This window comes from Scyliorhinus torazame, chromosome 3, assembly GCF_047496885.1.
Source record: "Scyliorhinus torazame isolate Kashiwa2021f chromosome 3, sScyTor2.1, whole genome shotgun sequence".
In the NCBI taxonomy this organism is placed as follows: domain Eukaryota; kingdom Metazoa; phylum Chordata; class Chondrichthyes; order Carcharhiniformes; family Scyliorhinidae; genus Scyliorhinus; species Scyliorhinus torazame.
Genome location: NC_092709.1, coordinates 86,143,230 through 86,167,314, shown reverse-complemented (window position 1 = coordinate 86,167,314; position 24,085 = coordinate 86,143,230). Strand labels below are relative to the sequence as shown.

At 47.5% G+C, this 24,085-nt stretch overlaps 1 protein-coding gene across 1 annotated transcript in view; it reads right to left on the bottom strand.

Annotated features, from left to right (window-relative positions):
- The window catches only part of LOC140408558 (testican-3-like), a 959,832-nt gene that overhangs the window by 233,262 nt on the left and 702,485 nt on the right, over positions 1-24,085 (bottom strand). The window lies entirely within an intron of this gene.

Genomic DNA, 24,085 nt, shown 5'->3' with positions numbered 1-24,085 from the left:
GTAAACCTTTAAGCTTTCCTTTTTAACATCCATACGACTTAAAAACAAAACCTTTTATCAGAAGCACATCAGGTTAAAGTCACAACTGCAAACATTTCTAATTCTGAATTCACCAAATGATCAAGAGATAGTTTTTTGATGGCAGAGAGAACAGCAGTACACCTGCTTGGTCAGGCTTCAGCTCCAACACTGAAAATGAAACTAAAACACACCCTGCAGCCTGCTCAAAAACGAAAGTAAAAAACTGACAGACAGCCCAGCTCCACCCACTCTCTGACATCACTGCAGTAATAATTTCTTAATTATTTCTTAAAGGTACTCTCACTGCAGATACTTATATACCACACCCACCTATAAACACCCATTTCTCAAAGGTACTCTCACATGATAGGCTGGACCGTTGAATCTCCAGTGGCAGGTTCTGTCATGATGGGGCCAGAGAACCCTTGCTTCTACTTCAGAATTATCTTTGTAACCAAATTTCCGATATAGCGACATGGTGGCACAGTGGTTAGCACTGCTGCCTCACAGTGTCAGGGACCTGTGTTCAATTCCAGTCACTGTCTGTGTAGAGTTTGCACTCTCTCCCCATTTCTGCGTGGGTTTCCTCCGGGTACTCCGGTTTCCTCCCACGGTCCAAAGATGTCCAGGTTAGGTGGATTGGCCATGCTAAATTGCCCCGAAGTATCCAAAAGGTTATGTGGGGTTACTAGGTTAAGGGAATAGGGTGGGGCATGGGCCTAGGTAGGGTGCTCTTTCCAAGGGTCAGTGCAGACTCGATGGCCAATTGGCCTCTTCTGCAGTGTAGGGATTCTATGGATTGATTATGAGTAAAGTCATCTTTCTAAAAACATATCAATTTGTTTTAGTAATTTGAATGAACAATTATACAACATCAAAGGCGTTTTGAAGTAGTGAAAAAGATGAATTACCAGATTATTGAAAATAAGCTTCTTTAAATATATAGAAGTAGGTTGGATCAGACAACCTGAACAACAGGTATAGAACATTAGTTATGTTGCTGAAATCGCAACTATATCTGCTGCATATTTCACCATTATTCTTGTTATAAATAAACAGTAATTCTGTTTCCTTTTACAAACCTGGTGACTGTTATTACTGGACAGCCAAGGGCAAAACAAAAAGAGTCCTGTTTGATAGCGGGGTCATCCTTGGCGCTGCAGACATGGAGATGAACTCGGCTATACGCGCCCAAAATGGGACTCTGATACTTCCCCATTAAATTGCGCCCAATGACTATAAAGGAAAATATTGCATAGTTATGAGGTAAGAACAGGAGAATGAAACAAACTGGATGATTGTTTCAAAATGCTGGCACAGATCTTGTTCTGTGCTATATCATTCTCTAATTCTATAAAACAACTGGAAAGAAGGCTGCCATGACCACTTTCTCAGTGCAACCAGGGGTGGGTAATAAATAGTGGCCTAAGCAGCGTTGGCCGCTTGTCGAGAATCAATATAGAAAGCAATTGCCCAAGTAAATACACACATTTCCTGGATTTCTTGTAATGTTACTCACAGTAAACTATAATGTATTGTTCCTCTCACTTGTTCCTGACCTTTCTGCCTATGTTAACCCTTTTGTTTGCTCAACTACTCTTTTCGCATCCTTTTTTCTAATTTTCTTTTAACTCAGGGATAATGGGTGATGGGGAAGGGAGCTGCTAAATGAAGCAAACTCTATTTTTCACATTCCCTGTGGCAAGTGTGATCTGGAATCCTCAGCAGCTCATTTTGCATTTCCATGGCCCGTTCCCTCATTCTTCTTGCTTGCCTTTGGCTCCCTCAATCTCTAACCGTCCACAAACCTATTCCATTCTAAATCCTTAATATCCAGTATGCTCTCCTATTATCAATCATTTCTTGTGCCGCTCTATGTGCTCCCCATTGTACTACCGTATCATTTTCTGTATTGTGCTTCTGTGGTATTTTCTGTTACTTGCCATAAGACCATAAGACATAGGAGCAGAATTAGGCCACTCGGCCCATTGAGTCTGCTCCGCCATTCAATCATGGCTGATATTTTTCTCACCCCCATTCTCTTGCATTCTCCCCATAACCCCAATCCCCTCATTAATCAAGAGCCTATCTATCTGTCTTAAAGACATTCAGTGATTTGGCCAACACAGCCTTCTGCGGCAAAGAGTTCCATAGATTCACCACCCTCTGGCTGAAGAAATACCTCCTCCTCTCTGTTTTAAAGGATCCTCCCTTTAGTCTGAGATTGTGTCCATCTCTTGATTTTCTTCTGTAGATAATTCACTTATCACAAGCCATTACAGCTGAAAGTGAGAGGCTTTCTTCAATTTTCTTATCCCATAACCCTCCATTTTTAAATATCACTTGAATCTCATATGCTGAAAGCACTATGAAACTCATCCCCTCAATTTAGCTCCTATTTGATTGCCACTTAACCCTTGTTCTTCTAGCACCACTCCACTTGTGAGAATTTCCATCCCAATGAATCTCACATGATCCAGAACCGAGACAAGGTTAACCTACTGCTGTTTGTTGTTTGAATCATCTCCTCTTACGGTGAGCTGCAACTACCCTCAATGACCGACTCCACAACTACACATCCCCACTACCATAGACACCTTAAATCCACAACCACCCATTCCTTCCAAAATGCTGTTTTAAAAATTTTTATTCAAGAGAAGTGGACGTCGCTGGCTAGACCAGCATTTATTGCTCATCCCCAATTTCCCTTAGAAGACGGTGGTGAGCTACATTCTTGAACCACTGCAGTGCACCCACAGGGCTGTTAATGAGGGAGTTCCAGAATGTTGACCCAGCAGCAAAGAAGGAATAGCAATATATTTTTAAGTCAGAGTAGGGAGTGGCTTGAAGGGGAACTTCCAGATGGTAGTGCACCCATGTATCTACTGATGTTGTCCTCCTAGATGGCAGTGGTCATTGGCTTGGGTCCTTCTAGATGGCAGTGGTCGTTGGTTTAGAAGGTGCTATCTAAGGAACCTTGGTGAGTTTTTTATTCATTCATGGGACTTGGGAGTCACAAGCTGTGCCAGCATTTATTGCCCATTCCTAATTGCCCTTGAGGGGGCAGTTAAGAGTCAACCAAATTGCTGTGGAGTTACATGTAGACCAGGCCAGGTACGGGTGGCATATTTCCTTCCTTAAAGGACATCAGTGAACCAGACAGGTTTTTACGACAATCGACAATGGTTTCATGGTCAGCATTAGACTTTTAATTCCAGATTTAATTGAATTCAAATTTCTCCATCTGCAGTGGTGTGATTTGAATCTGGGTCCCCAGAGTATTACTCTGGGTGTCTTGCTAACTGATTCAGTGACATTACCACGACGCCACCACCTCCCCACATTCAGTTCCTGCAGTGCATCTTGTAGAAGGTACTGTAGCAAGAATTGCATGATGGGAAACTTGGTCAGTAAAGAAATATTCAGACTCAAGTTAAAAACGAAAGTGCACAGTGATGAAAACCACCAGATGTCCACACACAAGACCTACCATGGTAAACCACAAAAAAGGTTGTAGCAAGAAGGGATGTTGAAACCAGACAACCGCAGACCCTGAACAAGAGTTTTGGATCTTTATGGATACAAAGGTGGTTAAGATGGATAACCGCTCAGGGAACAATAGAACAGGTGTGTCCTGTTTACCAGACTTTTGGAAGAATTACCTCAGCCACATGAGGATCCTACAGATACGTCATTGAACATTGTGGAAGGGGAACAAATTGTATGTTACAGAAAATCAAAGCCTCAGGACCGACAACCGTGGAGCGAAAACCATGGAACAACCATCGCAGAAGATGACCCCGAGTCAGGAACCTGGAGACCAGTTAAGTACCCCTGGAGAAGAGCCTGGTCAGCTGTTCTACTGGGGTGATACTGGAGTCCAATTTAATAATAGTCTGTATTAGTGTCACAAATAGGCTTACATTAACACTACAATGAAGTTACTGTGAAAATCCCCTAGTCTTCACACTCTGGCGCCTATTCGGATATGCTGAGGGGGAATTTAGAATGTCCAATTCACCTAACAAGCACGTCTTCCGGGACTTGTGGGAGGAAACCAGAGCACCCAGAGGAAACCCACGCAGACACAGCGAGAACGTGCAAAATCCACACAGACAGTGTCCCAAGCTGGGAATCGAACCAGAGTCCCTGGCTTGTAAGTTGAGTGATGATTATTCGTATATTGAGCTAAAGAGTCTATTTGACATTCATTGAGTGAAAGAATCTGTGTGACATTTATCAAATTTAAAGTCTGTGTGACATATTAATGTGAATAAAGAGTTTTTCAGTGAATACAATCAATCTTATGTAGTTTGTGCGACATGTCAGTTGTAAACCCTTAAGGAAGGGGGAGGAAAACAGTACACATTGTTGTTGGTGTGCATTGGTGGTGGAGGAAGTGGACTCTGGGAGCGTCTCTTCTGGAGCTGCATTCCTGTGGATCGGTGAAGGGGGGTTGGCGGGCGGGAGGGAACGCAGGAGTCATATAGGGACGGGCGCGCTGCTCATGGTAGGTTGGGCGGGATATGGTGGAGGGGCGGTGGTGGTGGAACCGGCGGGTGCCAGGTCCCGGTGGGAGACCGTATCCTGTCGGCCATCGGGGTGTTCGATTTCAGTGTACTGGGGGTTGGAGTGTAGGAGCTGGACCCTCTCTACCAGAGGATCGGACTTATGGCTCCTGACGTGTTTTCTGAGTAGGACTGGCCCCGGTGTCTTCAGCCAGGACGGGAGCGAGGCCCCTGAGGTGGATCCCCTAGGGAAAACAAATAGGCGGTCATGAGGGGTCTCGTTTGTGGCAGTGCATAGTAGGGACCTAATAGAGTGGAGCGCATCGGGGAGGACCTCCTGCCAGTGAGAAACTGGGAGATTCCTGGACCGCAGGGTCAGTAGGACGGTCTTCCAGACTGTCGCGTTCTCCCTCTCCACCTGCCCGTTTACCCTGGGGTTATAACTGGTAGTCCAGCTCGAGGTGATGCCCTTACTGAGCAGGTACTGACGCAGTTCGTCGCTCATGAACGACGAGCAGCGGTCACTGTGGACATAATTGGGGAAACCAAACAGGGTGGAGACACTATGTAGGGCTTTAATGATGGTGGACGTGGTCATGTCGGGGCAAGGGATTGCACAGGGGAAGCGGGAGAACTCATCAATAATGTTGAGGAAATATGTATTGCGGTTATTGGCGGGGAGGGGTCCTTTGAAATCGATACTGAGGCGCTCAAAGGACATCAGCCTTTACCAAGTGGGCCTTATCTGGTCGATAGAAGTGCGGTTTACACTCCGCACAGATCTGGCAGTCCCTGGTCATAGCTCTGACCTCCTCGGCGGTGTAGGGCAGGTTGCGGGCCTTGATATAGTGGATAAGCCGGGTGACCCACGGGTGGCAAAGATCATTGTGGATAGCCCGTAGTCGGTCATTTTGCGCGCTGGCGCATGTGCCGCGGGACAGGGCATCTGGGGGCTCGTTGAGCTTCCCAGGACGATATACTATATCGTAATTATAAGTGGAGAGTTCGATCCTCCACCTCAAGCTCTTATCGTTCTTGATTTTGCCCCGCTGCGTATTATCGAACATGAAGGCTACCGATCGTTGGTCGGTGACGAGGGTAAACCTCCTACCAGCGAGGTAGTGCCTCCAGTGCCGTACAGATTCCACGATGGCTTGGGCCTCTTTTTCGACTGAGGAATGCCGAATTTCGGAGGTGGTGAGGGTGCGTGGAAAATACGCTACCGGTCTGCCTGCTTCATCATAGATTTTTAGATTTTACAGTGCAGAAGGAGGCCATTCGGCCCATCGAGTCTGCACCGGCTCTTGGAAAGAGCACCTTACCCAAGGTCAACATCTCCACCCCATCCCCATAACCCAGTAACCCCACCCAACACTAAGGGCAATTTTGGACACGAAGGGTAATTTAGCATGGCCAATCCACCTAACCTGCACATCTTTGGACTGTGGGAGGAAACCGGAGCACCCGGAGGAAACCCACGCACACACTGGGAGGATGTGCAGACTCCGCACAGACAGTGAACCAAGCCGGGAATCGAACCTGGGACCCTGGAGCTGTGAAGCAATTGTGCTATCCACAATGCTACCGTGCTGCTTGATTGAGGGGAGAGGCGAGAGCGGCCTCTGATGCGTCGCTCTCCACCTGGAAGGGGACGGACTCGTCCACAGCGCGCATCGCGGCTTTGGCGATGTCCGCCTAGATGCAGCTGAAGGCCTGGCAGGCCTCAGTCGCCAGTGGGAAGATGGTGGCTTGATTAGAACATAGAAAATACAGCACAGAACAGGCCCTTCGGCCCACGATGTTGTGCCGAACCTTTGTCCTCGATTAATCAGAGATTATCATTGAATTTACAGTGCAGAAGGAGGCCATTCGGCCCTTTGAGTCTGCACCGGCTCTTGGAAAGAGCACCCTACCCAAACTCAACACCTCCACCCAACATTAGTGGGCGGGCTTTGTCCGTATAGTTGGGGACCCACTGGGCATAATATGAAAAGAACCCGAGGCACTTCTTCAGGGCCTTGGGGCAATGGGGGAGGGGGAGTTGCAGGAGGGGGCACATACGGTCAGGGTCGGGTCCTAGAACCCCGTTTTCCATGACGTAGCCGAGGATGGCTAGTTTGGCTGTGCGGAAAACGCATTTCTCCTTGTTGTACGTGAGGTTTAGGGTTTGGGCGGTTTGGAGAAATCTGTGGAGGTTGGCGTCGTGGTCCTGCTGATCATGGCCGCAGATGGTGACATTGTCCAGGTATGGAAATGTGGCCCGCAGCCCTTACTGGTCCACCATTCGGTCTATTTTTCTTTGGTACACCGAAACCCCGTTCGTGACGCCAAAGGGGACCCGGAGGAAGTGGAAAAGGCGGCCGTCTGCCTCAAAAGCCGTGTCGTGGCAGTCCTCTGGGCGGATTGGGAGCTGGTGGTATGCAGACTTCAGATCCACCGTGGAGAACACCCGATAGTGTGCGATCTGGTTTACCAGGTCTGCAATCCGGGGAAGGGGATACGCATCGAGTTGCGTGTACCAATTTATGGTTTGGCTGTAATCTACAACCATCCGGTTCTTTTCCCGGATCTTGGCGACCACCACCTGAGCTCTCCAAGGGCTTTTGCTGGCCTCGATGACTCCCTCCTGCAAGAGTCGCTGGACCTTGGACCTGATAAAAGTCCTGTCCTGTATGCTATACCGCCTGCTTCTGGTGGCGACTGGTTTGCAGTCGGCGGTGAGGTTTGTGAAGAGTGGGGGAGGGTTGACTTTTAGGATCACAAGGCTGCATATGGTGAGTTGGGGTAGGGGTTGGGGGTAGGGACCCCCCGAACTTCAGGGTTAGGCTCCTGAGGTTGCATTGGAAATCTAGTCCCAATAGGAGAGGAGCGCAGAGGTCTGGGAGCACATATAATTTAAAATTGGCGTACTCGGCACCCTGTATTGCTAGGGTTGCGGTAGTGCACCCTCGGATTTGTGCCGAATACGACCCAGAGGCGAGGGAGATGGTTTGGTGCGCCGTGAAAATTGGGAGCGAGCAGAGTCTTACCATATCCGGGTGAATGAAGCTCTCTGTGCTCCCGGAGTCGAAAAGGCAAGGCGTCTCGTGCCCGTTTATCCGGATGGTTATCATGGAGCTCCGGAGATGCTTTGGCCGCAACTAGTCCAGGGTGACTGCGATGAGTTGCGGGTAGCCGGCGTGGTCGGAGGTGCTGGGGCGGTTCCACGATGGCTGCCCTTGTTGATCATACGCGTCGAACGGCGTAGCAAATGGCGGCCAAGATGGCAGCCCCTGTTGGTCGAGCGTGGCGAGCGGTGAGGAAGATGGCGTCCAAGATGGCGGCCCACATGGATCGCACGTGGCCGGCCACATGGGGGAGGATAGCCAAGATGGCGGCCCCCATGAGTCGCACGTGCTGTGAGGGTTGAAAGATGGCTGCCCCCACGGATAGCACGAGGCTAATGGCGCGTCTACAGGGGGCGGAGTCGGCAGACACACTGCCACACTGCGCGGTCTGCGGGCCTGTGAGTCTGAAGATCGGGCCTGTGAGTTAGAGTTCTTGGACCTGGCCAGGCAAACTTTGGCGAAATGTCCTTTTCTCCCGCTGCTGCTGCAGTTCACGTTACGGGCCGGGCAGTGCTGCCGGGGGTGTTGGGACTGGCCGCAGAAATAGCAGGGTAGCCCCCCATGGTGGGCGGGCGGCCGCGCGGCACAGGCCTGGGGTAGTCTTTGGTCGGGGGTCCACGAGGGGGTCGCATGGTCAGCCGGGAACGCGTTAAGGCTCTGGAACGCTACTTCCAGAGAGGAGGCTAACTTTACCGTCTGATCCACGTCCAGGGCCCCCTTTTCGAGTAGGCGCTGTCTCACGTAGTTGGACCAGACTCCCGCCACGTAGGCGTCTCGGGCGGCGACTTCCATATGTTGATTGGCTGTAACGGCCTGGTAGTTGCAGCTGCGTGCAGGTCGCGTAGGTAGTCTTCCAGCAAAATACCCGGGGCGCTGACGGCAAGTGGTGAGGATGTGTCGCGCGTAGACCTCGTTCACGGGCCGTACATAGAGGCGTTCGAGCATCGCGAGAGCGTCGGCGTAGGAGGAGGCCTCGTCGAGTTGAACAGGGATTCGATGGCTCACCCGTGCGTGGAAGAGGCTCAGCTTCTGTTCGTCGGTGATGGAAGGCGTGGAGGAGGCTGTGACATAGGCCTTGAAGCAGTGGAGCCAGTGCGAAAACATTTCTTTCGCCTCCGCGGCCTGCGGATCGAGTTCCAGTCGGTCAGGTTTGAGGGCAGATTCCATAGTTGCGTTTTAAGTTGATGAAATTAATGCAACCATCAATTCACTTGCGACGGGAGTAGAAGTAAACTGTGGCTTTAATCAACTTAGCTCAGTGCCTGCCTGCGACTGATCCAATACGGAGAACTGCCGACAGGTCGACTGCTCTTTATACCCCCCTTCAAGGGGAGCCCATACAGGCACCAACATGTTGCCCTATGGATAATGCCATACAATGGCCCCTAGGAGGAGCCCACAAGGGCAACAGCATAGCACAGATACAAATACAAGGGCAACAGCAAGATACAAATACAATGGTGGATTATTGGCATAATACATGCACCACAGAAGGCTGAGTCAATCATGATGAAAGGTGAACAATCATCTGATATTTGAAGGACGAGCAGGCCAAGAGAAACAAGAGCCTTATCCCAAGGCAGGAATAGGCCTTCAGGGCCATGCATGTTTGCCTATTGTTGAAAAGTACCATTTTTCATAGGGAGTATAGAACAGAGTAGACATCTTGTATAAGAACACATGAATGATGTTATAACCCACACAGATCTTACAGGGTAGGGATGATTAACTACCCCGTGGATCTTGCAGAATACGAGCTCCCCCAATAAGGGAGCGGGGGACCTTTAACAATGTCTGACTATGGAAAATAGAGTCAGCCAGCAAGGCACCGACTAGAGAAGACCCAGTTGGGAACTTCTAGAGGTGTAAATAACAGTAGTTGTGAAATTAAGTATGTTTTTGTTCCAACAAACCCGGTGGGAATTCTTCGTGGCCGTTACAAAAAATGGCAGTGATATTTATTTATGGTGGTACTGGTCAAGGAAAGAATGTTGGACTGCACAACAGAAGAATTTCCTCTTCTTTGGCGTTTTCGGCCGATGGGGGCTTGTAAAATAGGGCGGGTTAGGGTGACCACCCAGCCACCTTCCAGCTCACCCCCGAGCTCTCCTCCCAGCTCTCCTCGCTAACACGAGGAGTGGGCAGGCGCCAAAATTGGCAGCCCTCCCGCTATATGTAAATAAATAATTTAGTCAATTCAGCTTGTTAACAAAGCAATTGACCCCAATCATATGCTGCCCATGCCATAATATGGTTGGCGTGGACAGGCCGCTTTTTCATAAAACATTTTCAAAGAGGGAGGAAGGGAAGGCACTATCTTCTGGGGGTATCCTTTGCGCATCAGGAGGAAGTGCCCCCTAAGATAGAAACTCCCTTTCTTTCTACCTGCTTGCTCTACAAAACACACCACCCTCACTCCTGCCCTCACTTTCTAAACTGCCCAAACCCTCCCTGCCCAAGACCCAGGACTTATCTTGCTCCAGAATTAATATCAGGAATGATGAGCTGCAGGCAATCTGGTTGGCTGGCAGTACCTGAGGGCAGGAATTCCTCCCCAGTGGGGGAGGGGTGAATGTCTCAACCAGCCCCAATTTAGAGCCCCCAAAGCACATTAAGGCTACAAGGAAGACTGGCGTGGAGTCATCCGTGCCCCTGTAATTTGCTATTGTGTGTTGCACTGAAAAAAGATTCACCGTGTGGATTTGCAGCAAGCACCTATTATTAAACTAAGTTTACTACACCTCCCCATCAGAGAGGTCGGTATAACAAAATGCTCAGCTCTTAAATATATCCCTACTTAAGAAAAACAACTGATGCGTTGAAATGTAAAATGATAAATGTACATAATTTTCTAGGATATATAAGTAAAGCACGTTCACACAATACCTCAAATTTAACAGATTGAGTTGCATACTTATTGCTACTGCAATGACAATAAAACATATATGACCAATATTACCAGAGTAATGTACAGATTTAAAAAGTCCTTAACACCAGTATGTGTCTATTTAATGTCAAATGATGATTTTTGTGTCAATGAAAAGAACAGCTCATTTCTTATTTCTTCCTACATATTTTCAAATAACCTATCTAGCTTCTTTCTCTTTCAGACATGCTATCTTCTCCTAGCTCCATTTCCATCAGCATGATCTGCTGACATACTCGCCTTAAAATTCCGTACTTCATGTCGGTGGAGACGGCCTGCCATTGGTCGGCGGCGGGATCTTTTGGTCCCACCGCTGTCAATGGGGTTTCCTGTTGTTTGCAGCCTCTGCCGCCAGGGAATCTGTGTCGGGGATTCTCAGTCGGTGGGACCAGAGCATCCTGCTGAGGGAACGGCCGAATGATCCCGCTGACTTTATTTAATATTGTACAGACGGGCCATTAAAATCTGCACCCATCTCTGAAGCTGTGCTGCTGCTACGGATGGTACCCCATGTTTAAATCAAATTTTTTGCTTGTATGTTAAGTTAACAGTGTGAATTTTCTATGTACAGGTATTGGTGAAACTACGTAACACCATGTATAATCGTTAATGTCTCTTTATCACCTTGCGGATAATACTGCTTTAACTTCATTAAAGTACTTGAAGCATATGCTAAAGGATTCTCCACACTATTTTCCATCATGTGAAATAACACCACAATTAACACTTTTGCTGAGGCACTGCACACTGAAACCAATTTTCTTTGAATCAAACTGGGTCAAAATAGCATCACTAGTCAGTACTTTCTTCACTTCGTCAAATGCTTCCTAACACTCTACAGACCACTTGCAATCTCTTCAAACTTTGAGCAGTTGGTACAGTGGAACAAATGTATGAGCTGAGTTTCAAGATCTCATCAACTATCTCCTGCATTGGGTGGATACCTTCACCATCTATTTGGTGACCCAGATATTTTACGCTTGACACCAAGAAGCAACACTTGTACTTTTTAGCTTTGATGCCATACTCTTGAAGTTGATCTCGAACTTCATTCAGCGTTACAATGTACTTTCTCTGTCTTACTACTAATTAGAATGTCAACTAAGCAGCAGCACACTCCTTTCATTCCACCTAGTACCTGATCCATGACGATCTGGAACACTGCAGGAGCAGCAGACTCTCCAGATGGTAACCTTTCTTATTGGTACAGCCCTTTGTGTGTATGAATGGTAAGCAATTCTTTGCTCTTGTCAGCTAATTCTAGTTGGTAATAGGCATTTGACAAATCTTACTGAATATCTTTCCATCGGCTAAATTAGAAAACAGATCTCCACTGGTAGACAGTGGGTAAGTATCAACCTTGATACCTTATTTACCATTTGTTTATAATTTCCAGAAATTCGAAAGGATCCATTTGTTTTTGGACATGCTACAATGGGTGCAGCCCATTCGCCACTCTTCACCTTTGTAATTTCCTCTGCTCTTTCTAACCCATCAGCTCTTGACCTTACTGCTTCTCACTGTGGATAAAGACTTGGTTTAACCTTCCAAAATGTATTGTTATTAATCTTTAATTCAGCCTTATGATGCCTAATTTTAGTATTTTGTTCTTCTTGCTCAAAGACCATTTTGTGCTCTCTTAGCACTTTCAAGGTGTCAGATGTAGGTGTCAGATCCCTAATGTAAATAACTCAACCGAGTTTAACCATCTCACCTCAGGTCAATTTATCCCCATCAGAGAGACTTTGTTCCCTCCTACTGCCTGTGGTAAGTACCAGGATGTATCACTGTATACACTAACTTGGCCGAACACTGAAATACTGTTATTGGAATAACTAGTCAGTTTTACACCAGCTCTACGTAAGAGGATGTGACTTAGGGACTTCTTGTACTCTCCTTCTGAGATAACGGACACTGCTGTAACTGTATCAACAATGAAAGTAAGTTGTGAATCCCCGACTTTCATTTTTACTGTGGGTGTTGGTATTATATTTTCAGCCCTATTACTCTCATATTCCATTTGTTGTTTATCTTGCCTTCCAACTGACTAAATTATTTGGTCTTCATGCATGATAACAACAGCATTTGTTTCTACATCTATAAAATGCATATTCAAGGTCTTCCAGACTCCTGAACTAGCTTTCGGTCTACCACAATCTCAACCGGGCATGGCTGTGACATGGAACATTACTATTTCTTCTAATCCTGCAGGCTATTTGCATGTGACTGACTTTCCCACAGGCATATAGCACTTTGACTGAAAATAAAAGTATTTAAATGGTTGGGGGATACCATGGTGATGGTATCATTTAGATTTCTGACTCAGACTGCGAATATGGCAGCCTTGGCTTGAATCCAGCTGAAATTGGTGTACCTCCTCTACTGGCCTGGATTCTGCTGAAATCTGGAGGGCATACCTTGTCAGCTCAGGAAACAAACTCCCTTGCAATCTGCAACTAACTCTTTCTGCCATTTCCATGCCTGTGGTCTCAATGCTGGGCTCCGGAGCCACATCAGGTTATTGCTTGTGCTCAAAACGTTGGCTTGGATTTTATTGTTCTTTCAGCCTTCTACAAACATGCCTCTATGCTTGAATTCTAAGTTTGCACCATACCCACAGTGGTGAGAGAGTTTCTTTAAATCAAGAATTTAATCTACAACAGTCTTACTTGACACCCGTTTTGACAGAACGTAATTATCTGCAATTTAATTCCTGGGTGCGCCATAATTTCAGTCCGGAATCTCATTAATTACAGAATATTCCATAGCACTGGTCTCTCGGACAACCTGGTTAGGCACTACATCAAAACTTTCTGGCTCCATCATTATGAGGAAATTATCCTCATCTCCTATTTTATTTACTTTTAGCCAAAAGTGAAACCTTTGTTCATAATTACACCACACCCCTGAGTTCGGGTTGAATTCCCCCATTGTCCCCTACTATGCCTTTTGCGTCATTTTTATCTCAATTACATACCGTGCTGAATCTTTCAACCACGCACATTTCCTCAAAATCAACTTCAGGAATTACTGTATCACAAAAAAACTGCATCACAATTTTCTTCAGTCCTTAATCTCTCAAATGAAATGTAAACAAAGAATTCCATCCCAGGCTCAGCACCATCTTCCTCAATTCCCTTTTTTCTTCATTGGGCCATGTTAACTTTCTTGAATTGTTCCTTATCGCCATATTTCTGTTGTATAATACACTGAGAGAAGATTCATCGTGTGGACTCAAAGCAAGCAGCCATTACTGGACTAACCTTATTGATGCCTTTCCAACGGAGGGGACAGCAGGGAGGGTAGTAGAACAAAATGCTCAACTCTGACAATATGCTGCACATAGGATCTCATTTGAACCACTGCAATGAATTGGCAGGACTTTGGTATAATGTTTTACATAAGAATACAGTACTCCTTCAGTCCTGAATTGAAGAAGTGAATAATTGCTCAAGTCCTGGAGTGGGATTTGAAACAAAATAATATATAAATGAATCCAAGAGGCAGTCTAAGTAGTAGCACCCTCTGAACAAATTTCACTGGTCTCACATAAGTGAGCTAAAAAAACAGTCCATCATGTAAAAAAAAACACCGAACAAAAAGCTCAGGCTGATCTATCTTATGATTTCCAGTGATTTGAAATAATTCTATAATTCCAAATATCTAATGGCAGTGATTGAAGGAGCTGTGCACAACTGCTCTTTCTATGCCTGTTTTTAATGTAGACAAATCATGTGAATAATGGGGCTTCAAAGGAATTGTTCCATCTTCTCCCTAACAAGGGTCAAACAAGAGAAATGAAGACCATTTTTCAGTCTCGGTGTTTGATCTTCAACTATAGATAATTTACTGCATTCCATCAAGTCTTCTGGTTTTTTCAATACTGCATTAAAAGAATGAGTAATTTCACTCCAGGCACCATGCTGTGATATGCAGATATCTTTCCAAAATACAAACAATGCTGCTCAACTTGATTCTATGCGTTGTAGACACACTAATATTTAATTGGCTCCTTGTTTCTGAATCAATTAATAACAATGGCTTTGAACTTAGCTTGTATTCTGAAACTCACAACGAGCTGATTCAACCACAACAGGACAGATGACGACTAATGTTGCAGTTAACACCTCCACGATGCAAGCAAAACATTATCTTCACTTAAGCATAACTAGACATAAAACTAATGCACTGCTGTAATATGTTGCCATTATACATTCTTGAGCGGAAATCATGCAAAGCTGGACAATAAATCTTCAACAAAAGAAAATTATTGCAGAGCCTGGAATTCTGAAATAGGAACAACAATTGCTGGAAATACTCAGCTGGTGTGGTAGAATCAGTGAAGAAAGAAACATACGGTGTACAGTGGTTAGCACTGCTGCATCACAGCGCCAGGGACCTGGGTTCAATTCTGGCTTTGTCTGTGTGGAGTTTGCATGTCCTCCCAGGTCTGCGTGGGTTTCTTCCAGGTGCTCCAGTTTCCTCCCACAAGCTGTGCAGGTTAGGTGGATTGGCCATGCTAAATTGCCCCAGTGTCCAAAATTGTACAGGCTGGGTGGAGTTACAGGGATAGGGCGGGGGAGTGTGGCTGGGTGGGGTGCTCTTTCAAAGAGTTGGTGCAGACTTGATGGGTCAAATGGCCTCCTTCTGCACCGTAGGGATTCCATGTCTATGTTTTGTAGCCACTTAAAATGGCCAACTCCCGATTTAAAATGGCGAACGGCAAAGGCTGATGGGAAAGTCAGCCAACAAGACAAAACCAGCAGCTGAAGGTTGGCAGGGTATTTACCTCTGGCAAGGCCAGACACTATCGATACCAGCAACCATCTGCATAACAAAACAACAGCCATCTGCATACTAATGAGCAATCCCCGGGAACAATTAGCAACATTTAGACACATAAAGCAAAACCAGACTCTTCGGCGCCAGCAGAAGCCTACACAAAAGGAGGTGAACGACCACCTCAAGACCGCCCATCGATCAGGAAACCGCTCCAGCATTGGAGAAAATCAAACCAAATGATTGGGACAAAGTCCAATCACTTGGAACCAGGTACAGGGTCCGCCCCGAAAGGCGGGAAGCCCCTGGGGACTATAAGAATTGAGCCCCAAGTTCAAGGCGCTCTCTCTTCACTCGCTCTTCACTCTTGAACAGCCGCTCAAAACTGTAAGTCTTACTTCAACGCTCGCTCCGAGATAGGCGCTCCTAGCTACCAATCTGTACCAACTTCGAATCCCGCAGGCTCAGAACCCGAACAAAAGGCCATTCGTTTCCCTGACCTGGTGGGCCAGTTCCAAGTTAAGTATTGGCCTGTTAGCTGTAGAAGTAGCTTTGATGTAGAATTTGTACATGAGCAGTGATTACTGTGTATAATAAATGTGCTTTGATTTAAATCTTACTAAGCGGTGTATTGGATTATTGATCATTACTCGGACTTGAACCATTTGGCGGTATCAGAAAAATACCTGGCGACTCAAGAGCAAAGCTGATAAAACAGAGCAATTAAACTGAGGCAAAGTTAGCAACATTATTTGTCGACATCCAAACGGGACCCGATCTAGAAGTGGAAAATCACTCCGGGAGCACCCAGAATTTGAATTAGAGATCCAATTGGAAACAGAAAACCACAAGTGTTCAAGCAGTTCTGATCAATACTCATAATTCGGAAGTGTGTGTATGCATGCGTAACTAACAGGGCGATAAGGTAAAACTGATAGATTTTTTGTTGCGACAAAACTGTCGGAAGTTTGTATATCGGAAAGTAGCGAAAGCCGTACCCGTATTTACAGCACCACATAAATACCCCTGTCCCAAATTTGAAGAGCAGCATTCGGATTAATACCCCTGTCCCAAATTTGAGGAGCAGCATTCGGATAGGAAAGATGGCAATGCAACGCCTCATGAACCCAGAGGAATTTGCGGTCGCAGCGACCAGCAGCAGTAGAGTGGGACAATGTCCCATTTGGGAGGAGGAGATCAGGAAATATCTCAAAGGGAAAGGATGGCCCCTTTGGAATGAATTCTGTGACAACGAGGAATCAGGCCCCGGGAGTATAGGACATACTTGGTGGGAGACCCTGAGCGAGATCCACAAAAAGAGCTTAGGGAAAGCTCGCAAGCCAATGGCAATCGTGTCCTGCTTGGCACAATTGCGAGGCACAGAGGAGGTTGTTAGGACGCTCCGGAAAGAAGTTGATGGCATACATCGAATGAGTAAGGTCGGTGTTAGCGAGGTAGAAAAGGAGAATTTAGAATTGAGAAGGAAGTTGGCAGCAAAAAATGGAGAGGTGGATGACGCCAAAAGGGCTCACCAGTCTTATCTGGCGCACTTAACCAGCTTCCAGTCTCAATATGAAAAGACCGATCAGGACACGCAACGTGCAGTCCTGGTACGAGAAGAAACGGAAAAACAGGTAGAGGCATTACAGAAACAGTGTAGTGACCTCAAGGCAGCATTAAGAGCACTCCATGCTGCCACCAGAGAACAAAGACAAAGCACGCTAGATCACGCAATGTAGTGCCGGAAGCAGATTGCAGCGCTGCAATCGCTGCTTTCTGTTCAGAAAGGTTTCCAGGAAACTTTTGGAGAAAAATTAGATCAGGAAGACTGATTGGGAAGAATTGAACGAAACAGCACAGAGATATGTTCAGGGAACATGTGCTCAGGGAAAGCCACAAAAGAAAGAGAAAAGCGCCCCAACCCTCCACACAGCAGATAGTTCAAGCTCCAATGAACCCAGTGACCACCCACCGCACAGCCACATCGGACGATGAGGAATTTCTATATTCCGCCCCCTTAACAGTGACCCAATTACGGGACGCCTGCGATAAGATCACACCGTTCCTCCCCACCTCAGACCCCCACCATTTCTTTGCCACAGTTAAGCATCAGGCGACCATGTATGGCCTGGATGAGCGAGAGCATGTAAAGCTCACAGTTTTAAGTTTAGACCCTTCAGTAGCAGCAGCCCTTCCCGACCCACAGAATGTAGGAGGAGGCACCCTTGCATAAATGCATACCGCGATCTTGGATGCGATCGGGTTTAACCGGGGTGACCCCGTAGATGGCCTCAACAAATGTAGGGAAAAGAAATCCGAGCACCCCACAGCTTTTCCTGGACGCCTGTAGATCCACTTTGCAGCAGTCATTGGAGACTTAGACCGCGCCCATTTGTCCCCAGACAACATGGCCAAATGGACCCACACCCTTATCTCCCATGCCACAGGAACACGACAGAAAGCTTGCGCGAGTTATGATCCCTCAGAGGAGGCCCATAACGAGAAGTGGGTAGTGAAAAGATTTTCCCGCACTTGGGAGCAATCTGTTCAAAGTAAACCCGCAGTTAAGAATACCGAGGAAAAGCAGGCCGGTGCAGATATGCAGGCAGTAAAAACAACACACCAGAACCCCGCATGGGTGAATGAGGGAAAGAACAGCCCCCCACCCAAGTCACAGGAGTGCTACAACTGCGGACAATTGGGACACTTCGCAAGAGAGTGCAATGCCCCTAAAAAGCCACAGAGAGCCCAGCAGATGGGCACTCTGAGTAAGAGAAAGACAGAGCCCATTCATAGCGTTAGCACCCATTCAGATCAGACGGACTTGACCGGAACGGACTGACTGTGTACGGGCTCCCCCAGTTGGGTCTGCGACACCCTTTGGGATAGGTCCGGACGACCGGTAGTTGCAGCAAAAATTCGGGGACAGCCCATCGAATTTCTCTGGGATACAGGAGGGTCCCGCACCACAATAAATTCCTCCACCCTGTTCCAAAAAGACACGTGGCCCACTACAGCCACTATCACCCTCAGCGGCTTTACAGGCCACTCACAGCAGGACACATCACAGCCCCTGTACCCATTCAAATCGGTACCATCACCACAAAGCACCCCGTAGTTTTAGTTGACCTGCCCCACACAGCAAAACACATTCTGGGTATCGATTTCATGAATTCCCATAATCTCATTCGATCCAGTCAACCAGTGTGTCTGGAAGATGGCAAAATCCGCAAGAGCCCCCGCAACGCTCAACATAGGAGTACGCGAATAAAATTTGCGCTGGAGGCGAATTTTGTGTTCAACCCGACCACGCTTAGTTCGGACAAGCAGGTTAGGGCAGCTCTGCAAAAGAACAGGGCAGCATTCGCGACCCACAAGCACGACTGTGGACGGATGACTGGCTCCGTACAAATAACAGGACCTGACCCCAGACCCTAAAAACAGTATGGATTTCCCCAAGAGGCAGAGGGAGAAATCTCCAAGGTAATAGAAAGCTTATTAGAGCAGGGCGTACTTAGATCAGTAGCCTCCACTAATAATGCCCCGATTTGGCCAGTGAGAATGCCCGATGGATCATGGCGACTGACCATCGATTACTGGGAACTCAACAAAGTCATCCCCGCAGCAGCCCCTACAGTAGCCACAAGTCCCGAGACCATGCTCAAGCAGGGACTCAATTCCCGATTCTTTACGGTTTTGGACGTCAGTAATGGATTCTGGTCCATTCCATTGGCAAAGGCGTGCCAGTACAAATTTGCCTTCACCTTTAAAGCACAGCAGTACACGTGGACATGCCTGCCAAAAGGCTTCCACAACTCCCCCTCCATTTTCCACCGACAGCTGGCAAACGGTTTAGCCAAATTCTCTCGCCCCGAATGTCTCGTTCAGTATGTAGACGACCTACTACTGCAGACAGACACCAAGGCATAGCACATTGAGCTTCTGTCCGAACTCCTGGAACTCTTACACTCAATTGGTTGAAAAGTCAACCCCAAAAAGGCCCAGATTTTGGAAGAAAAAGTGATATATTTGGGAACAATTATCACACATGGTAAACGCGAGATCGAGCATAAAAGGATTGACTCGATTGCTAAATTGCCCCTTCCCCAGAACGTTTCAGCCCTCCGGTCGTTTTTAGGACTGGTTGGCTACTGCCGAAACCACATTGACGGTTTCGCCAGCAAGGCAGCACCCCTCTCAGACCTCCTAAAGAAAGGAGCCCCCTGGGAATGGCTTCCGCAGCATACGGATGCTGTGGACTCTTTAAAACAGGCACTCATAGCAGCCCCCGCACTGTAAGTTCCAGACCCGCTTTCCCCATACGCCATAGAGGTAGCGACCACAGACCGCACCCTTTCAGCCGTGCTCCTCCAGGAACGGCATGACCAGTTAAGGCCCGTAGCTTACGCCTCCAGAATTTTAGATGCTGTGGAGCAGGGATTTTCAGCCTGTGAGAGGCACCTGCTCGCAGTATTTTGGGCAGTGCAGTATTTTTCATATATTACCGGACTGAACCCCATCACAATTCTCACCGAACACACCCCCACCCAACGTTTGCTGGACGGACGACTCAAGGACGGCACAGTAAGCCAGATTAGAGCAGCTAGATGGACCCTTCTCTTGCAGGGACGGGACATCACTGTTAAAAGGACAAAGATGCATACCTATTTAGCCGACAACTTACAGTACCCCGGAATCTCTCATGAATGCGAAATTATCTCTCCACACCACAACACAGGCCCCTTTATTGCTAAAATACCCCCCAGAAAGATAGGTAGTTCAACCCAGAGCCCCCAGCACACGGACACGTGTGAGCCCATAAAGATCTATGTGGATGGATCTTCCACAGTCTTGGATAGGAAGCGCATAACAGGTTGCGGTATCTATGTTGAGGACGCGCAGGGACGCGCCCTTGATGAAATATCGTTAAAACATCCAGGCCACTTAGGCGCGCAGGCAGCAGAGCTCACGGCCATCGCATATATAGTGGAACACCCAGATTCCTTCCCCAGCCCAGCAGACATATACTCGGACAGCCTCTATGTCTGCAACAGCCTCACGGAATTTCTGCCCCTGTGGAAAGCAAGATGATTTGTTTCCGCAGACGGAAAACCCCTCCCCTCAGCCCCATTGCGCCGTCACATTTTAGAGAGAGCACAGAACAGGACTTTTGGGATAATTAAAGTCCGCAGTCACCATCGTTCCTCCCCCCCTGGAAATGTGAAAGCTGACGCACTGGCTAAAGCAGGTTCCAGACACGGATATCTTTGGGCACCCCCCCGAAGGCGCACCAGTGAGTGCAGTTCAGGTCTCACAGACAAAGATCGAAGATCTAGTGGAGGCCCAGAAGCAGGACAGCAATCTCAGGAAGATTGTCAAAGGAAAATATCCAGCTCCCTACGAGGGGTTCAAAAATGCACTGACCACACATGATGGTGTGGTGTTGAAAGACACCCTTTATGTGGTTCCTGAACAGGACAGGAATCAACTGATTTGTTTGTTCCATGACGGTCATGGACATCAGGGAATCGATCCCACTACAGCCCATCTCAGGCAGCTTTGTTGGTGGCCGAATTTAAAGGATGATGTAAACCATTACATTGAGAATTGTCTTATCTGTGCCCAGAATAATCCGGACAGATATGCCAAAAAGGCTCAACTCAGCCACACCCGAACAGTTAATGGCCCCTGGACTAACCTCCAGATTGATTTTATAGGACCATTGCCCCCTTGCAGGAATGGCTATAAATATGTACTTATGGTAATTGACACATTTACGAAATGGGTGGAAGCATTCCCAGCCCGCACAAACACTGCAAAAACCACAGCCAAGATTTTGACCCACCACATTTTTACAAGATGGGGACTCCCCCGCAGCATTGGATCCGACCAAGGCTCCCATTTTATGGGACGTGTCATGCAGAACATCCTCACGATATTTGGCATCACCCAAAAATGCCACATAGCATACCACCCACAGTCAAGTGGTATCGTGGAGCGCATGAATCGGACCCCTAAAATCCACCCTCAGAAAAATGGTCCAGCAGAACAACACCACTTGGGACTCAGTCCTCCTTTAGAAATGAAATGAATGAAAATCGCTTATTGTCACAAGTAGGCTTCAATGAAGTTACTGTGAAAAGCCCCTAGTCGCCACATTCCGGCGCTTGTTCGGGGAGGCTGTTACGGGAATTGAACCGTGCTGCTGGCCTGCCTTGATCTGCTTTCAAAGCCAGCGATTTAGCCCTGTGCTAAACGGCCTCTTGTGTTTTTGCGTAATACAATTTCTACTTCCACAGGTTACACCCCACACACTCTCAAGACCGGACGCCCCATGAAAGGCACAGAATATTTGTTAGGTTTAGACTTGACCAGCCCCGAAGTGACGGCCCTCACACACGAGAAAGCAATACAGCAGTTAGTGGAGAATGTTTAAACGGCTGAGCTAGCAGCCGCAGTAAAATTGGGCACCAGAAAGAAACAGAGCAAGGCTTGTTTCGACAAGACAGTGCATGCGACTGAGTGCAGTATAGGACAGCAAGTTATGCTCTCTGTAGATAACCGCAGCACATTCCTGTCCCCAAAATACTCGGGTCCGTAGTCCATTGCGGATAAAGTAAGTCCTTGCGTGTATAAAATAAAGTACCCCAACGGTAAGACTGCGTGGTTCCATATAAACCAGCTGAAGGCATATGGAACACAGTCAAACCACGCACACCACGTCATGCTCGACGCAGCACACCACACCCCGCCCACAGCCAACGTAACCCTACCAACCCTCACCACGTTCAGCCCAGCCACGGACTCGACCTCGACTCCACCCCCGAAATATACACTCCGCCCCGGAACGCCCACAGACTGCAGCAGCAGAGACAGCGACTGTGACTCGGACGATAGCCACAGCACGTCCCCCTACTATCCCCATGCAACAGGCCCCACACCCAGCGATTCCGACTACGATCCAAGTGATCCCTTCATGACTACTTTCCTGAACAAACCCCACCAGCGACCACCGATCTACACTGACGACCCCGACTTTGTCCCCACACAGCGAGACACCAATTATTGGCACCGGGATAACTCGTTCCGACTCGTCCACAACGACGACAGCGACCCCACCTCACACCATGCAGCCCTTTAAGCCCTGACACACTCAAGAGTTTGGCACCCGGGAGAAGATGACACCCTTGGGTCTGACTCCCAAACCAAGAACCCCTTTGCGACCCTGTTCGCAACCGAGAACGGAAGTGTCCAGATGATGTTTTAAAAGGAACCGCTTGGGAGAAGTGGTGTCCTTTCTGATGGAACCTGCAGAATGTTTTATTTTAAAAATATATATATATTTATTAAAGTTTTTTAACACAATTTTTCTCCCTTACAAACAATAACCCCCCCCTGTCGTCATTTAAAATTTTTCCTACTTCAAGACTGTGGAAAAAACAACTTTACACCTTGGTTTCGATAAAACTAACTTCGTCTTTATTGACCAAAGTCTGCATGCAGATGGCTACAGGTTAGAGAGAGAGAGAGCTGTTAAGGTAAACCTGCTCATTCTTTCTCAAGCTCGCAAAGACATGGAGAAAACGTTCAATATTTATACAAAAGCTGTATCATTTTACAAAAACAGACCTTGTTCAAAAATGTCAATACAGTCATAACATCTGATCAAACATGTTGTCATGGAAAGACCCTGACTCGGCTTATTTGCAGTATTTTGTCTTTAGAGGGTTTAAGACGTGGTCCTATTTTGTTTTTACCTCTGCCCTCATGATGCCTTGACGCAGATGGACCTAGGTCATGAGGAGGTTGTGTTATTAGGACATTCCTAGATCGTGGCTTTGTTATCAGGTTTTAATAAGGTCAGGCACTATTTTCCCTCTTCTGGCCTTGTATGATACAATTATGTGGATTCTTAGCTTTGTCTAGTTTGTCAGGGTCTGATCTTGGCACTTAGCTGACACAGCTGTCTCACACTTGGTTACATAAGTTGGCTATTTTTCCCATCATGCTATTGCTGAGTTTGTACACTTTCACACCCCCACCCCCGTAACAAAAAAAAAAGAGAAATTGCGCAGAGCAAGATATATACATGGCAAAATGATATATTTACACAGCTTTGTACACTGGCCCTCACCCATACGTGCCAGTTTCCCCAACCCTTCATGTTATCTCTTGCTCATCCACCCTCCCAGGCAGTCCCCCCTCTCCACCCCCCCTCCCAGGACGTCCCCCCCCCCCGCCCCAAGGTTGCTGCTGCTGCTGACCGACCTTCCTCTAACGCTCCGCGAGATAGTCTGGGAACGGTTGCCACCGCCTGTAAAACCCCTGCGCAGACCCTCTCAAGGCAAACTTAATACTCTCCAACTTTATGAACCCAGCCATATCATTCATCCAGGCCTCCAGGCTGGGGGGCTTCACCTCCTTCCACATTAGCAAGATTCTTCGCCGGGCTACTAGGGACGCAAAGGCCAGAATGCCGGCCTCTTTCGCCTCCTGCACTCCCGGTTCGTCCACTACTCCAAATATTGCTAGCCCCCAGCTTGGCTTGACCCGGACTTTCACCACCTGAGATATTGCTCCCGCCACTCCTCTCCAGAACCCCTCCAGTGCCGGGCATGACCAAAACATATGGACATGGTTCGCCGGGCTCCCTGAGCACCTTCCACATCTGTCCTCTACCCCAAAGAACCTACTCAACCTCGCCCCCGTCAAGTGCGCTCTGTGGACCACCTTAAATTGTATCA